Raw genomic sequence first — 11937 nt, forward strand, 5'->3', positions numbered from 1 at the left:
ACTTAGGAAGTAGGGAGCAGTGCTGAGGTGGTGACAGTCTACTCCTCCCTCCTCCCTTTTAGGGAGGGATTTTATTTAGTACCGTTTATTGTTTCTAAGTGGACCAGAACCTGCAAAACGATAGTGCAGGTCCAGTCCGTTTAACGCAACGGCTCAACAGGTGTTAAATGCACTGGAGAAATCAAAGTACACGATCCTCACTGTGCTGCTGCTGCTTTATCCAGATGACAGTGGGTTTGTTGAAGAGTCTTTAACTCCAATTCCACAGCATATGCAACTTGCAGGGGGTCTTGATATGTGATCGTCTGCTAACTCAGTTGGGCCAACAGGACTCTCTCCAGGACCTTCATGATTTGGGATGTCAGGGCAACAGGTTTATAGTCGTTGATGACTGATGAGAGAGTTTTCTTTAGTACCACAACAACCAATTCCTGTTCTAGAGAAATTTGTGAGGCAGCTACAGAGATGGCCCAAGGTATAAGCAAGCAAAGCCTCTGCTTAGAACACAAATGCTTAAATTTTGTGGTGGTAATGTTCTGAATAGAAAGAAAGCCCCTCATCAAATTCTGCCTGAACCCTTTTACAACCCTGGATATTGCTCTGGGTACAGCTGATGTTGACCACAGTTAAACATCACATCTTAGTGAGCTAACCTGTTTTTCTGCTTTGTCTACTGTTTATTTTGGTACTCTGTTGATATTGTCTTAATTTACACTGTTTTGTAATGTACATATCAAACATAAATGAAAAAGTAATACATTGATTTTACCAATTCAGAGGTAAATGAATAATTAATTTGCACTGCTGCATTTGGAAATCCATTTAACTTTAAAGTATTAACTGCAAAGAAACTCAGCTGTTTGCAGCAGTTGTGCTAATGGCAGAGAAACAACCTAAAGTTACAGGAAAACCATTTATTGGTTGTTTTTTTTACCTAGTTGTGTATTTTTGCAGATAACAGGACAACCACAGGGAGAAGGCAGAGGGGTTCATCATTTCTCCATAATATCTTTGTCATATATTACACTGTCACAACATGGTGACAGTGTTAACAAATATGTTAAAAACATATTTTTATAAATGTTGCCTACTTCAGTTTTAAGCCATGTTATCATTTTGTGGCACTGTGCATAGTGAGGTCAGAACATTAAAGCTTATTTATTTAGATTTTAGAACATTAGATATAAAGCACAACTTTGTGGATTATTTAAAATCAATAGGCAGAAACCCTGATGAGTCACTCGTAGAGGACTCATTTCTGGATTCCCAATTTCTTTTGTGTTAACAGTCATCTGCAGGTTTGTTGCTGTAAATAAAGTTATGTGCTGTGGGTGCTGTCTTCCTGTTTTCAAGGACACAATTGTAATAGAAGAAATAACTTTAACAAGAGTCTAGATGAGAAGAAATAAGAAGTTTATTAAAACTTTGCAAGTTGAGAACAGAAATACAGAGTCGTAGGATCTGGCTTCCTTTTATAGGTTCTGGTCAGAGAAGAGAGACTTGATTGGACAATAGGTGTAAATCCCTGATTGTGATGTACCAACAATTCTGTGGAGCCAAACACAGATGGTCTGGCTATTTGTCTATTGTTAAAGAAATGAGGTTGTTCACTGATGCTAAAGAGGGCAGATAAGTTCTACTTTGGAGAAGTAACACTTAGATAATCTCCAGGATCAAGAAGCTCCTGCTGTTATACGGCACTGTAGAGGCCTAAAGGAAAGCAGCTTGACCAATCTCATGATGAGATCATGCAGACACAATCTAACGCACAAGAGGGTTGAGGGGCACATAAAATTTTCCATCACAACAGTGAAGAGAGAAGTTAAAGGCCGTCACCTCACCTCTGAGCTTTTCTCTGGTTAGCAAGAAGTCTACTATATTGTGAATGTGAATTTCTTTGTCTTATAAGGTATGTGAAATAACCCCAACTTCATTTATTATTGATATTTCAAACTCTTCAAATCTGGAGATCCCTTTGGTTTCTCTAATAAAATGGTGAACAAGCTCCACCAAGCTGAACTGCTGGTCTTTTAACAGATTCAACTCTCTGGAATGTGAATGGAAACGTGAACTGGATGTCCTGGTTGGTTTGGTCTTCTGCCCAGTCCAGAGTGAACTTCTGTGCCAGGACTGTTTTCCCAATGCCAGCCACTCCCTTTGTCATCACTGCTCTGATTGGTTCACCTCTTTTAGGTAAGGGTTTAAATATGTCTTTGTGTCTAATTGTTGTTTCTGGTCTGTCTGGTTTCCAGGACACTGATTCAATCTGTCTGACCTCATGTTCCTTATTGACATCTCCAGAGTCTCCTTCTGTGATGTAGAGCTCTGTGTAAATCTGATTTAGAAATGTTTGATTTCCTGATTCAGCAATTCCTTCAAACACAAACTGGAGTTTCTTCTTCAGGTTAGACTTTAGTGTTTGTTGACATGTGATGAATGACTCTAAAAGATAACAAAGATAAAATTATAATTTAAGATTGATTTAGTGCTTTGCTTTAATGCATCACACTTAAAAAGCATTTGTCCTTGACACTGAATTAAAAAAAAAAAATCTGCAAATACCAAAAGTATTGCCAGCTGCCACAAGCTGCTACAAGCTACTGCTGCTGTTGTGGGGAATGTCTGCGGCAGCTGCTACTAGTAGCTGCCACAGTTTTCAAAAAACTTGTTGGTTATATTATATTGCCTGTTAGTAAATAATTACATTTGAAATGATGATGTTATAGGTTATTTAACCATGTGGGACTTGTAATATTTTGACTGAATTTACTTGACAGAAAGTGGCCGTTCCAGTGACTAGTGGCAGCTGTATGTTTGTATGTAAATATCTATTGTTGTTTAACTGATTTGATCAAAATAGACATTCATGTTGAATCTGCCACAGCTGACAGTCAAAATATTTCAGGTCTTCCATGGTTTTATAACCAATGACATCATCATTTCAAACAATAATAATTAAGAACAATAAAATAACTAATAAGTTTTCTAAAAACTGACATCAGAATTCCCCAAAGCAGCGGCAGCAGCCATGACACCCCTAGTGGCCAAGAAGTGCCACTACTAGCTGCCACTGCTAATGAATTGAGATTCCTGTCTGTCAATAGAGTTTGGGATCAAATGACTTATTTATGTAATGTGTCACCCATATAGGAGGAAACCGCTACAGATCCCAGGGTTGCAGCAATTCCTTTGTGAGGTCAAACAGTTCCCTCTTCCACAAAGTTTATTCTCGACTTGAATACATTTGTGAGCCAGCAACAATAGTTTACCCTGTAATTCCTTTATGTTGGGTCCACTGACCTCTAGGGGTCCTCATCCTGGAGAACAGCCTTTGCTCCTTTTCATTCACAGGCCTGATGTCACACCTGGAGTCACTTCCCCTCATCAGTGGACTGCAGAAAAGCTTCAGCCATCCAGTGCTGCGGCCCGTTGTCACCCCCCCCCCCCCCACGTTCTTTCTTTGGTGACATTGTTGACTCTTAACTGAGCGCTCAGTGTCGTTGTAAATTCACTTTTGGTTCATTTTTGGCATTTGAACTTCTGTATGGTACAATGCTTGGATGGGGAGTCTGGTAGAGGTTCTGTGCCATTTACTTTTGACTAATTTCTTCCTTGTTTTGTGGCAGGCAAGAGAGTTTAGTAATCGTAGTCTTTGAGTCTTTCAGTTTTGGTTTAGACAGGAGTAGTTTTGTTTTTTGAGCTATAACGGGATGTGTTTGTGTTTGTTTTAGATTTTGAAACCCTGAAGTCTTTTTACCACCATTATAGCACATATTTTAATATGTGCCATAATGTTTATGCTACAAATTTTAGCTTCTTTCTTTTGATCGCTTTTGACTTTTCTGTCATAAAAAACAAGTGTGACTTGAAAGGAGAACAAAGACACAGAATGGAGCTTATGAAAAACAATAAATGTGAATGACAACAGAACTTGGAATGAATGTATGATTATGAGCTTTTATTAAAGCAAAGCAAATAACAAAGCAACATGCTGCACAGCTTTGGAAACATCTTTAGCAAAACAATCATTTAAACACAAAAAGTTGTTCACAGCACTCAGAAAACATTTCATTATTTGGCTGTAAAATATAAAACTTTATTGTTATGATTGTTACTTCATATATATTTATCAGGGATGCAAAAGTATATCAAGTATTTCCCATGTATACGATCTATGTGATTCAGAGACGTAGATAAATTTAAGTCACATTTCTGTTGTCCCATGTAAATAGCTGGATGTCATGGTAACTTGATGCTCTGGACAAATGGACTAATAATTTAATGGCAACTCTAATTAGGTAAGAAAGAATAACTTCTCAATTCAAGATTACAACCAAAACTCCCAGATGTTTTACAAAACAAATTAGTTTTTGAGTTCTCAGGTCTCAAAATCAAACCACCAACAAAGGTTCTCACCGCTGAAATATTAAAAACTAAATTGTACACTGTCTTTCACTGATTGTGTGATTTCTCTGATGTATTTCTAAAATAAACTCATCTAAACGTAACTCAAAGCATTTAAAGGCTGAACTAAAGCTGGATATGGAGAGATGCAGCAAAGCAAAACAGCATTTTTGCCAAACCTAGACGTCTCTGGTTTCCAAAGTCAAACCACAGATTAGTTTATGACCTGCAGGTTTGAGCGTTGCCGTTTGGCCCACTGTCTTGGCTGCTTTGAAAGTGAACAGGAAGGCAGAGATTGTTGACTATGTCACAAGCGACAGTCACATATCTAGATTGGCTAAGATGAGTAACGCTGCAATCATCTGTATTGACATTGAGATCATGCAGCCAAACTTTCTTTTTACTGGTGCACAAGTTCATCTCTTTAACCATCCCTTTGCCGTTGCAGATGTTCACATAAAAATGTCCAGCTCCTACATCAACGAAGGACTGCGTACGTCTGCGACAGAGTTTGTTTCTTTGCAGGTAACTGAAAAAGCAAAATGTCAAAACCTGTTATTATATTACTTTTAACAAAAACAGCAAGTTAACAAAGCAAATATTTTTTATAGAAATATTCTAACTCTTGTGCCTGAATTTATTTGCAATTGTTATTTGATTTACAATCAAATAAAATCTACATACAGTTGCTGGCGACTAGGTGCTTTTGTATAGACATACATGTTGTGCTATAATATCTTTATGTGTGGAATCAACAGGTATTATTATTATTATGCATACGACATTAAGACTGTGTGGTGATTTGAGCAGAAAGTAACAAGTAACTAAGTAATATTGAATATCAGTTAGAAACTGCATTTTAAGTAGCAGTGCTGCATCTATTAGCAATATGATTTTTCTTTCTGTCTTATGGAACTATATATTTTAGCTCTTTGGTACAAGAGTTAGTGAAATTAGGATCTAACATGACAATCATGCCTGAGCAAGCAGCCCTCAGTAGTTATGGCAAGTTGATGTATATTCTATGTGGTTTTTGTTTTACTTTATTTTGAAAATGTTCTTTTACTTATTTACATATATCACCAGTTTCATACTGTTGGTATGTTTGCCTTGGCTGTTGGGTATTTCATGAAGCACAAGGGAATTAGCCTGTTAGCTTGGATAATTGTGAGCTGCATGTTTTGTAGTTTCCTTTCTTGCTAGTAGAGCAGCCCAGTGTTTCAGTGAAGCATCACTAAATACATTAAAGCAAATTGTACACCGGTGGTGTGTCCAATAACTGAATCCCATCAAATTGGGATGATAAATGGGTTTTATTTTATCCAGAGTAACTTACGATTTCCATTGAACGTCTGAGGAAGTGTCAAAATGCTCCTGCAGAACGTGGTTTTGAATAAATCTTTCATAGATCTTTTCATCAGAAATCCTGCTACAAGGAGAAAGATTGGAGGCTGCGTCCCCTCCAACCACCAGGACAAGGACAGTGATCAGAAGAGCATTCATCTTTCTAAAATGACAATAAAAAATATATATTACTGAAATACTTTTTGTCAGGAAATTGACATAAAAATCTTAAATGAGTTTATTCACTCTTTCATTAACAAAAAGCTCTTTTAGACAACAAATAGCTACTTTGTGAGTTTTTAAAACATTGCAGTGTATTTGAACTAATTAAACCGTCTCATATGTGATATGAGACAGACTAACAGGTTAAATATGAAGTTACAGAAAAATGACAGAATGGTTTTTAAGTGTGGAAAGTGTTGCATTTGAACTCTAATACAAATAATCTCGTTAACAACTATTAATGAGTTGAAAGAAAGCTGCTCCACCAGAGAGCAATGTGAATTTAAGGCCATTTGTTCTCCATAGATGTTTCTGTTAGAGAACAGCAGTGAACAAACAGCTTCATAAAGATCATAAGTAATAAGTGAGCTGGGTAAATTACAAAATGATATGCAAATCAAAGATTAACCCTTTTTTCTCATCTGTGCTTTTCATGTCCTTCTGCTAATATTCCATCTCAATGTTTATTAATAAGCCATCACACAGAATAAATGATTATTTTTACTTCTAAGAGGAGAGAAATATAACAATGTGCTCCATGCATTTCGATAGCTTGTACAATTTGATTTCATTTTTGCCTCTCACAAGATGGTGGCTTGAAGCCAAAAGAAATTCTATATTTCCTGAATCTTGAATTGAATTTATTTATCCAAACTGTCAAGTCGGTTAAGTCCAGCCTATAAATTATCTGGTTAATTTTCCAGAATTTATTTTTAGTTGTTGATTAGTTTCTCTGCTTTGGGATTGAATATAAATATGCTGTTTGAGATGGAAATAAAATCTGGCTTGAAACAAACCTCAATATTTTTTTAATGTAAAATTAACCGTGTTAACTTTTTTTTGTTAAAATGTTTCATTGTATATGGAAAGTGAATGTAATTGTCCTGTTTCGGGACTTTTACAGAAGTTTTTGTTCATGTGAAGTGATAAATTTGAAGTTATGTCAGATTAAATCATAATTAGCTTTTCGGGCCCAGATACATTATGATATTATGCTCTTTATTTAAAAAAACAAAGCAGCAAAACAAAGGAAAGGTAATATAAATTCCATAAAAACACATTCTACTAATTGACCAAATTCTTAACATTTGGTTGTTGCTCACTTCAGACCAGTGGGTCTCTGTGAATGAAGACGACCTGCTTCACCTGAAAGTGGAGTTCTTCTCTAGAAAACTGCAAATATTTCTTCTCTTTTATACTTTGGCTTGACTGTGACCAACAACCAATCAAACCATTTTAATCTAGTTTACGCTGCAACGCCTGTCAAGGTGACACAAGTGACAAAGTACTTCTGTTTCGTGGAAACCCTGGAGATAATTTCACCTCAGGTGAGCCACAACATGAGTGTTGGGAAACATTGTATGTGTCAAGTGTGTCAAGTTCTTTTCTAATCTGTGCAGCTTCCCCACTTGAAAAGGGACAGATAAATCGATGCAGACTTTCATCAGGACCAAGCAGTTTTCTTCATTTTATCCTCCACTTATTTAATGTGTGTCAGGACATGTTCACAATTGGACCAGAAGCAGGTAAAAACCTTTAAACAAACCCAAAAGAAGAAAAATAAATAATTACTAATCTGTATGTAAGTTTACATAAATTAATTTCACTCAAATTATATAAACAATACCAAGCAAACCACTTTGAATCAAACCCACAAAGTAAAGTTAAATGAACAAGTAACTAAACTTAAGCTCCTTAATTTTAAAGTACATTTCAAATTCATATTTACAATTACATAATGTTGACATTTATTTAAATATACAAATGTCTACTTTTCAATATTAGTCATATTTATTTTATAAATATAAATAGCTTCAAGTTGTTATTCTTCTTAATATAATGCTAAATTAATTAATAGTTGAACTTAACACCCAAATCCACTATTTAACAACACAACAATCAGTTCGATCATAAAAATATATCAACGTCACAAACCGCCGCTTCGGTTCAGACGTTGCGGTTAATGGGTGTTATTTGGCCGGTAAAGCTGGAGGAAACCTTGCAGTTTGATCTCATAAACAATACAGCTCGTTTCTTACCGGCTGCCTCTCCACCCGTCTACAGATTCATCCAGGTCTGCACAAGTCAACTGTGATCAAACGAGTCCCCAAACTCCCCTCCTCTTTGTTTGGCTTCCTTTTCCGCTTTCTTTTCATTGCCCGTCCCTCTTTAGGTCCGTGAGCGAGCACACAGCGAGCGCATGTCTTTTTTTTTCTTTTCTTTTTCTCATTTGACTTCACACAGTGTTTGCAGCATCTGTTGCGTAAGAAAACACAAGTTCCTTCACTGGCTGTTGTGGCTGTGTGGTACAAAATTTTGATCAAATCTTTTAATTAGTCCCAAGCAATTAAAAATGTATTGTCCTTATAAAAATGATCATTGTGGCTTTATTTTTTTTTTTTTTGCTGAATTGCAACATGGACATATGGATGGATTCTGCATATACGATCAGTCTATACAGGCTTTAGGGAAATACAGACAAAAAAACAATTTGTGGTGTTGTGGTGGCGTAGGGCAGTGGTTCTCAAATGGGGGTACGTGTACCCCTGGGGGTACGCGGAGGTACTGCAGGGGGTACGTGAAGCTTTTCAAAATATCTTTAAAAAATCAGTAGGCTCCTCATAATAAGTCTTGGGAAAAATTAGTTTGTAAAAAGTTCGATAAAATATAAATGTGTGTTCATGCACTGAATTATTATTTATGTATATATTTAATTTTGTACCATTACAGAGACCAATATAAATTAGCAGCGTTTTGCATATTTCAGTTTTGACTGGTTTTATACCTTCCTGGTGGTCACCGTCTTCTATTTTTCTTTTTTGTTTAACCATGCAATGTTTGCAATATGGATGTATTTGTCAGGTTCACTGATATAAGTTGTTTGGCTTTAATAAATCAGACAGTGATTTTACAGCACTGTACCTCTTTTTTATTCCAAAAATGTTTTGCCCGTGTCAGGGGGTACTTGACTAAAAATATATTTTTAAGGGGGTACATCACTGAAAAAAGTTTGAGAACCACTGGCGTAGGGGATAGCGCAACTCACGTTTGACGGCCTTGAGTTCTCTACGCCGCCGTCGCAGGTTCAATTCCCGGACCTGACGATATTTGCCGCGTGTCTTCCCCCCTCTTCTTGCCCCTTTCCTGTCAGCCTACTTTCATATAAGGGACACTAGAGCCCACAAAGACCCCCTGGAGGGAATTAAATAAACAACTTTTACTCACATGGAAATAATGACAAAAATACAGATTCAGAACGATAGAAATGAAAGTTCCCCGTTTTTATCTAGATTAAATGTATCGAACCAACACTGCATACAGTCACATCTAATAAATTAGAACGTGGTTCCAGTGAGTCAAATTTTGTCACATTAAAAGAACCATTTGAAAATATCAACCTTTAAACAAGTAATCAACATTGAGCTCACATTTGTTATTAAACATGTTTGTTTTTAAATCTGATTGATGTTGTATCCTAATCTTAAATGTCAAGTTTTCATTAACTATAAGTAGAAAATCATCAAAATGAACATACGGTCAACATGATGTTTCATTTTATTAATATAATTAACTGAAATACAGTAAATGGGATTTTCAATGATTTCTGAATTATAGAATATGGCTATAGATGTCATCCACAGTATCATGCACATAACTTTCAAACCTTCTTTGACTTTACAATCTTTGATGGTGTTTACTGGGATTTACCGTGAAAAACTAATCATACCTTAACATTTTCCCTTGAGTAACATTTTCTTTGTTATAATTATTTTGAGTTTTTATTACTTTCACCTTTACTATTGACAAAATTGCGGGAAATAGTAAATAAAATGTATTCTTTGTGTGAAAACATCCTGTACGTAACTCATCTGTGTGAGTTTTGTTCGATTGGCGGCTTGACGTTCTATGATCTAAATGTCACTGAGCTGTGAAGCAGCTTGTCAAGGAAATCAAGATCATCCCACTTCCTCATGCTGGAGATTTAAGTTTAACAGTAATAATAAATAAAGTTACATTAAAATTAATCACACAAGTGACATCTAGGCCCAACAGTAGACTTAAACATCAATAAAATAAATCTGGTTGTGTGTGTTGTTTTTGTCTCCTGCAAACTGATTTAATTCTACGTATTTTTTCTATCTAATCATAAGGAATCATAGTCAGACAGAAAGAGTCATGAGACAAGAAGAGCAGGTTTCCTGGAAAAAGTGTCATGTTGAGTCTATATTTCTAGCCCACATGCAGAACACGACACAGGAGAGCAATATATAGTGCAAGTGAATTTATTACAACAGCAATGATAGAATGCACTGAAGATAACGGGTCTATCCAGGGGGGAAAAGGCTCACGGAGTGGTCGGCACACTATAAAGAACACAGCTAGAAGACAGTGAGTTCACAGGGTATAGGAGACGGGAGTGATGACAGTAAATTGGAATAATCTTACTTGTTGAACAGGAGTTTGTAGATTTGGAGGGATAACTGCAGTGCTCGGGGTCCTTGTTTCCTTGTGGTCCAGGAGGAACAGCGCTTAGCCACAGAGATCCAGAAGGCTGCGAGGAGTACTGACTTTAATTCCCTGCTTGGTTTATACTGAATGTAAATAACTTGAATAAAGTTAATTACAAAAATAAACCTGTAAAAGACGAGGTAAGCTCATAAAATAGGCTTTTGTCCTACCTTAGACGTTCCTGCACCACAAGAAAATGAAATGTGAAGAAGTGAAATCTAAACACTTAGGAAGTAGGGAGCAGTGCTGAGGTGGTGACAGTCTACTCCTCCCTCCTCCCTTTTAGGGAGGGATTTTATTTAGTACCGTTTATTGTTTCTAAGTGGACCAGAACCTGCAAAACGATAGTGCAGGTCCAGTCCGTTTAACGCAACGGCTCAACAGGTGTTAAATGCACTGGAGAAATCAAAGTACACGATCCTCACTGTGCTGCTGCTGCTTTATCCAGATGACAGTGGGTTTGTTGAAGAGTCTTTAACTCCAATTCCACAGCATATGCAACTTGCAGGGGGTCTTGATATGTGATCGTCTGCTAACTCAGTTGGGCCAACAGGACTCTCTCCAGGACCTTCATGATTTGGGATGTCAGGGCAACAGGTTTATAGTCGTTGATGACTGATGAGAGAGTTTTCTTTAGTACCACAACAACCAATTCCTGTTCTAGAGAAATTTGTGAGGCAGCTACAGAGATGGCCCAAGGTATAAGCAAGCAAAGCCTCTGCTTAGAACACAAATGCTTAAATTTTGTGGTGGTAATGTTCTGAATAGAAAGAAAGCCCCTCATCAAATTCTGCCTGAACCCTTTTACAACCCTGGATATTGCTCTGGGTACAGCTGATGTTGACCACAGTTAAACATCACATCTTAGTGAGCTAACCTGTTTTTCTGCTTTGTCTACTGTTTATTTTGGTACTCTGTTGATATTGTCTTAATTTACACTGTTTTGTAATGTACATATCAAACATAAATGAAAAAGTAATACATTGATTTTACCAATTCAGAGGTAAATGAATAATTAATTTGCACTGCTGCATTTGGAAATCCATTTAACTTTAAAGTATTAACTGCAAAGAAACTCAGCTGTTTGCAGCAGTTGTGCTAATGGCAGAGAAACAACCTAAAGTTACAGGAAAACCATTTATTGGTTGTTTTTTTTACCTAGTTGTGTATTTTTGCAGATAACAGGACAACCACAGGGAGAAGGCAGAGGGGTTCATCATTTCTCCATAATATCTTTGTCATATATTACACTGTCACAACATGGTGACAGTGTTAACAAATATGTTAAAAACATATTTTTATAAATGTTGCCTACTTCAGTTTTAAGCCATGTTATCATTTTGTGGCACTGTGCATAGTGAGGTCAGAACATTAAAGCTTATTTATTTAGATTTTAGAACATTAGATATAAAGCACAACTTTGTGGATTATTTAAAATCAATAGGCAGAAACCCTGAT

The 11937-nt window shown here is 36.5% G+C and overlaps 1 long non-coding RNA gene across 1 annotated transcript; it reads right to left on the reverse strand.

Annotated features, from left to right (window-relative positions):
• Window positions 1-3940: 3940 nt before the first annotated feature.
• LOC114157321 (uncharacterized) lies at window positions 3941-10764 on the reverse strand. The gene is made up of 5 exons (XR_003598123.1): window positions 10650-10764; window positions 10417-10522; window positions 9017-9162; window positions 8010-8226; window positions 3941-4933 (listed from the first exon to the last, which is right to left on the reverse strand). It is a non-coding gene; the product is annotated as an uncharacterized LOC114157321 (long non-coding RNA).
• Between the last annotated feature and the right edge of the window lie 1173 nt (window positions 10765-11937).

Source organism: Xiphophorus couchianus, chromosome 14, assembly GCF_001444195.1.
Source record: "Xiphophorus couchianus chromosome 14, X_couchianus-1.0, whole genome shotgun sequence".
Lineage (NCBI taxonomy): Eukaryota > Metazoa > Chordata > Actinopteri > Cyprinodontiformes > Poeciliidae > Xiphophorus > Xiphophorus couchianus.